This window comes from Haliotis rufescens, unplaced genomic scaffold (assembly GCF_023055435.1).
Source record: "Haliotis rufescens isolate VD_foot unplaced genomic scaffold, xgHalRufe1.0.p SCAF_34, whole genome shotgun sequence".
NCBI classification, from domain to species: Eukaryota; Metazoa; Mollusca; class Gastropoda; order Lepetellida; family Haliotidae; genus Haliotis; species Haliotis rufescens.
The window spans coordinates 4466424-4472543 of NW_025964046.1; the positions used below are offsets into that span (position 1 = coordinate 4466424).

General features: G+C 39.6%; 1 non-coding gene across 1 annotated transcript; it reads right to left on the bottom strand.

Annotated features, from left to right (window-relative positions):
* Nucleotides 1-1296: 1296 nt before the first annotated feature.
* Nucleotides 1297-1369, bottom strand: Trnav-cac. The gene has a single exon. It is a non-coding gene; the product is annotated as a tRNA-Val (tRNA).
* Between the last annotated feature and the right edge of the window lie 4751 nt (nucleotides 1370-6120).

The following is a 6120-nucleotide window of genomic DNA, read 5'->3' on the forward strand; positions in this document are numbered from 1 at the left end:
TTGCCGTGTTTATTGACAAACGTACGTACCTTAATCCGTTTGCACAGTGGATGAAACAAATATATATCAAATTATATAAACATGACGTTTTTGTTGATAGTTGATATACTACATTTGAATAAAGAAAAATAGATATATCATAAAAATCTTAATTTAAAAAAGAAAAGAAAAGTATTTTAAAGGGTATACATTTTTCAGTGTGAGTTACATTTTTTTCATAATTTAACTCTGCGTGAAGAAAAAAGACGGACCTGGTAATCCTAATTTTGTTACTGGAAACAACTTTCCTCAAAAAACGAAAAACAATACCCTAGCTGTGACATACTTGGTATAAATATGTACGAAGAGGCCAATTTTGTTCATAGGGTTGAGCCCGACTTTACAGACACAAATAGCGGTATACAAATTAGCTTAACGTAACGAAACGTATCAGACGTAATACCCAGAACATAATACGCACTGTATAACTTATTCAAAAATACTTTAAAAAGCATAGTCTGGAATGGAAGTCGCAACTTTGAAACTGGTACCCAAAGCTTAAGAAAGCTGCTTTCTAAGTGGCTAACGTCGACTTCCGGTTGGTAATTTCATTGGTCGGTCATAGTTCGCGAAACGTTGTTCTGACGTGACCTGTAATGGGATGTCCTCGTCGAGAGCGAGAACTTGTATCTGATTTTAATAAGATTGAGGTAATCTAAGCATGTGATTTATCCTGTTTTCTTTGTATTTAAAGCATTATTTTTTTATTGTTAAACTTAAAGCAAGTTTATCTCTGCAGCCGTTGTAATATGCGGCTACCAGCCGATTCGTCTCGCATCAAAACACTGGCTGTGTACTCGCGGGCAGATGACCACGGAGTACGCTGATCACTGTGTCGGATTAACAAGACTGATTAATGAGTGATTTCGGTATTTCGTTGCAAATTAGGTGTGTCGGAGTCGGAGGGCGAGACTCTCTGATTCACGGGTCTAAATAGCACTGAATCAACCGGTTCCCATCATTTGTGTCGGATAAAGCCGAGTGTCGGATTAACGAGACATGACTGTAGTACATTTTACCTTACATCTGTAACTATTAGAGATTAACCGGTAGAGATGTGTTCAATGGATAAACGTCGGTCACCATCTTGTTTGTACAGAAGCACACATCGCAATTTCCTGTTTTCGAGCGTGAACAATTTACAGAATTATATATTATTAATGTAAAATTTAATTAGTTTGGGTCTGATAAATTGATAAAATGAGAAGAAACTGTAAATATAAAAAATGCATACATAGGCAAATGTTAAAAACGTATTGGTTCGGCTGGGGGTCGAACCCAGGACCTCTCGCGTGTGAGGCGAGCGTGATAACCACTACACTACCGAACCGCCTGCTACCACATGTGAAGTTTAAAATATTTAATGCAATCAAATCTTCTTTGCAAATGTGTTTTCATTTCTTGCTTTAATCTACTTTCATTAAATACAAAAATATAAAATCAAGCAATACATTTGATATCGCCGAACGCTTTCGCCTTTTGACTAGCGTCAGATCTAAAAATAGCCTCCGCTGCGCCCGGTCCTCGCATATCGTGCTTACCTCCCTTTGCGGATGGTTCACCAAGCTCCTTCCCAGCGCGTGACACCTTCGTTACACTCTCGGTAACATAGTATAGAGAGCTCCGCGAACGGGCTATCGCTGCGAGGAGCTTGATCGTTCAGAATGCATTCCTTGCTTGTTTGGGACATAGCAAAAGTGGGGCCGGTAGCTCGTTAATTCAGACACACGTTCACAAACACATTGGCAGATCCCTTCATAACAAACTCTGGCTTTCCCGTAATCAGATTGGCCAAACGTTTATAAACTGACTGCCGGTGTGCAACAATAATCGAGTACATTTAGGTATATTCCGTGTTCGATGGCGGCCTTGTCCACACGCTTTCAACCGGTTGACTCGTATACAAATATGACCAAAAAAGTATAATTTCTCGTTAACACGTAGACAACCATAATTTCTTCTCAAACTGCTATTCGGTAGTCGAACTGATTACAAAGCCCATGAGTAACGGGAACGTATCAACTCTTGAAGCGTCATAAAATCTTTCGATGTTTTTACCGTATTCGACTTAATAAGCGCCCACGGCGCTCTCAAAATTAGAAATATGGGGCCCTTATTAGAATATAATTTTCGTGAGAACAAAAAACAAAGTTGAAAGATCGTAAATTTCGCGGTTTATGCTAACAGCCTGAAATGATACAAAAGAAAAGTCTGTGCGTATTATACACGACAGATATTTTTTCAATAATTTAATTGCCCATAATTAAGGGTGCATATAACACACGAGTGTGTATTATACACGAATAAATAAGTCTTGTGTACATTGGTCAATCGGAAGGGGTGCTAATTAGGATTGTTCACTAGCTATTAAATATATTAGCAAATATGGGCGCTTATTAGAGCGGGGCGCTTATTACGTCGAATACGGTATGTCCCTTTTTTCCTGAAATAATTGCCAGGCCTCATCGTAAAGGCCTGACCCCATACAGGATCGGGGGGATGGGAGTGCGCATCCCCCATTTTTTTATCATATTCATCATGTTGTGTTACAAAAAATACATTCTTAAAAATTATTTGGTGACACTTTTTCAACTAAAATAACGATGAATTGACTATTTAGTGTCAATTAGTGCAAGCATAGTCGCCCCTTAAGACAAGCATGGGTTGCTGAAGACCAATTCTGGTAAAAGATGGCTGAAAGGGTCATGGCTGGAAGAAGGGGGCAGAGCTCGCTGGCCCGCTGCTCATGCTATCGATCATTGCTTTGTCTATTTCCAGACCGCCACGATACCGCCACAAACGCAAACATATATTGAAGTCAATTCTTATCAATAAAAACGTCAACAATAATGACTTCACAGAGTGCTGGGTGATCGATCGGCAGCCATTTTCTATGAATCATCTATGTATTCATACGCACGTTTTTTTGTGAAAAGGCTTAATATATTTGAAAGGGGTTTCCGTAGCAAAAAGGAAACCTCTTTTTAACCAATCAGAATCAAGCATTCATCAATGTCATGGTAGAATTAATCAATAACGCACAAAACTGTGGACAACAGCACGGTCAATGACGTCATTCAGCACAATAATGAAACTTAAGCCTTGCACCACCCAATCAGGAAACAATAGTCCGTTAGTGGGTGGAGTCGGTATTTTTTCGGTTTATGCGAACATCAAACTCAAAAAATATTTCTTGGTAAGCCCATAAAATGCCATGAATCACCTACAATTTATTTATTGTCACATGTCGACGATTGTATCAATCTCATTAAAATCAGATCTTAGTTCTCGCTACCGCTAAACAAAGATCTGAGGACAACCCATTACGGGTCACGTCAGAACGACCTTGCGCGAACTTTGACCGACCAATGAAATGATCAATCAGAAGGCAGCTTTCTCGTGCTTTACGGCACTAATTTCAAATTGGCAACTACGCTTCGAAACATATTTTGACAAATCCACAAATTTGAAACCTGAACAAAAGAACATTCTGGAATGGCTAATAGATGGTCTAGATTGTATAGATTCGGTCGTTAAACCCGTAACTATCGTTCGGAATACCCTGTGTTGAAGTTTTCGAGGTTGGATGATTAGAAATCAGTCGGATAAAAGGTCGTTCTGACGTGACCCCTAATGGGATGTCCTCAGATCTTTGTTTAGCGGTAGCGAGAACTGAGGTCTGATTTTAATGAGATTGCGATTGTATCATTTCTACATCTTCCGTGATGACAGAACCTGCCTGCCGAATTATGTTCTTCAGAAATAGTATTGATCAACTTTAAGATCAAAATGACCTTCTATCAATGCCGAAATGTGTATATTTGTTACAAGTTTGAGATTAAAAGAAATAGATACTTGTAAGGAAAAAAATCTCACCCAAATGTTTTGGGTATATCTCCGGACAATTAAAGTATTTTATTGGAAATGTAAAACCTTGAAACGTAAATTCTTCCTACCTCACACCCAGGGGTTCTGACAAAGTCTTGATCAATTTTAATATCAAAATGACGTTTTATTCATACCGAATTATGCGTATTTGTTATAAATTTAAAAAATAAATACATATAAGGAAAAATATTCCCACACAGTGAAAAGGTTTGCCGGATGCAATAGCCCATCTGACGCCGTTCTTCAACCAATAACATGGCGGCACACCATTCGTCCCCACTCGCCCCTTTCCGTAACCCGCTATTCGGTTTCATTCGTCACCACTCGCCCCTTTCCGTCACCTGCAAGAAGACTCGTTCCCCTATCGATGAATGTTATGTGCGAAAATACGACAAACCAACCAGAATGCGCGTATGATTTCAAGTTCTTCATCAAAGAATCCCTCAGAAATAATTTTTGATTTTACATATGTCCTGCATCTAATAATATACCCAAGACACAGTTAAATGTGTTCAATCAAACTGTATAATTCCGCACGTCCCGATGTGCTTTAAATTGCATCTGAAATATATATATAATATATGGGAAAATATATGTGAACCATTACGCAACGAGTTGACCATTGTTTTAGGTATGCCCGGGTGCGTTAAGACGGAACCCGGTCGCAAAAATGGCCACGTGAGGGGCACGAGTCGCTATTCGGTTTGTCCCGGAATAACACGAGTTGGTCCCGAATGGACAGCACACGCTCATTTCACAATAATGTACCGGTCACTTTAGGACATCACGGGGATACGGTGATTAGCGAACGGACCCGTGAAGATCATGATAAAGAATAGGGTAGAATAGGTCTTCAGCAACCCATGCTTGCCGTTAAAGGCGACTATGCTTGTCGTAAGAGTCGACTAACGGGATCGGGTGGTCAGGCTCGCTGACTTGGTTGATGCATGGCATCGTGTCCCAATTTCGTGGATCGATGCTCATGATGTCAATCACTGGATTGTCTGGTCCAGAAAACAAACGAACAAAACTCAAACCAACAGTGAGTGATTGAGTATAGTTTTACGCCTCTTTTAGCAATATTCCAGCAATATCACGGCGGGGGACACCAGAAATGGGCTTCACACATTGTACCCATGTCGGGAATCGAACCAGGGTCTTCGGCGTAAAACCAAGAGTGTGATATGGACGATGTTAACTTCACCCAAATCTACACTGGCGTTGTTTTAAGTCTCGGCTGAAAAGTATACAAAAAGGCAACACAAGCGGACAAAGATCGCTTGATACTGCTGTTTACCAATGTAAATTTTGAACTTTATTGACCATTAAAATGTACTAGGCATACGCAGCATTTAAATTTAAAGGGTTATACATTGACAAACTCACTCAAACATTAATATAATCATTTATTATATACTTCAGTGTGAAAGACGTTGTATATTTCCGTTGCAGTGAACATAACACTTTATATTTTACTGCAGTGAATATAACACTTGTATGGAACTATTGTGATACAAGAGTTACCTCCCCGCAAAATGTCTTTCTTTATCGCAAATGTCTACCCCGTAAACAAACTGTTTTCGTCCATTTTACGTTTGTTCCACTTGACATGGCAAAATAATGACAGATGGCCATTTCTGGAGTGAGTGAGTGAATATGGTTTTACGCCCCTTTTAGCAATATTCCAGCAATATCAAGGCGGGGACACTAGAAATGGGCTTGACACATTGTACCCTTGTCGGGAATCGAACCCGGGTCTTCGGCGTGACGAGCGAACGCTTTAACCACTAGGCTATCCGACCGCCCCGTTATTTCTGGAGTTATTGTCGCTTCTGGAGTTAATGTAGCTTCTTGCCGTTTGTTATTCTCTTGAAAATGTTTCGTTAAAAACTGTAAATTTCTCACGTAACTCGTCAATCCAGACTGGTCGTTTAGCAAAGCGCCAGTGTATTCTTTCGCTTCCAACAGCTGTCTCATAGATTTCACTAACTGACTGTCTGACTGAGTATGGTTTTACGCCGCTTTTAGCAATATCCCAGCAATATCACGGCGGGGGACACCAGAAATGGGCTTCACACATTGTACCCAAGAAAATGTGTTAACAAATTTGATTTTGTATATAATTATATCCAAATGTATGGCAATGAATTTCCGTGAACCTAAATATTTTTTGTTAATTTTGTTCATATGTTT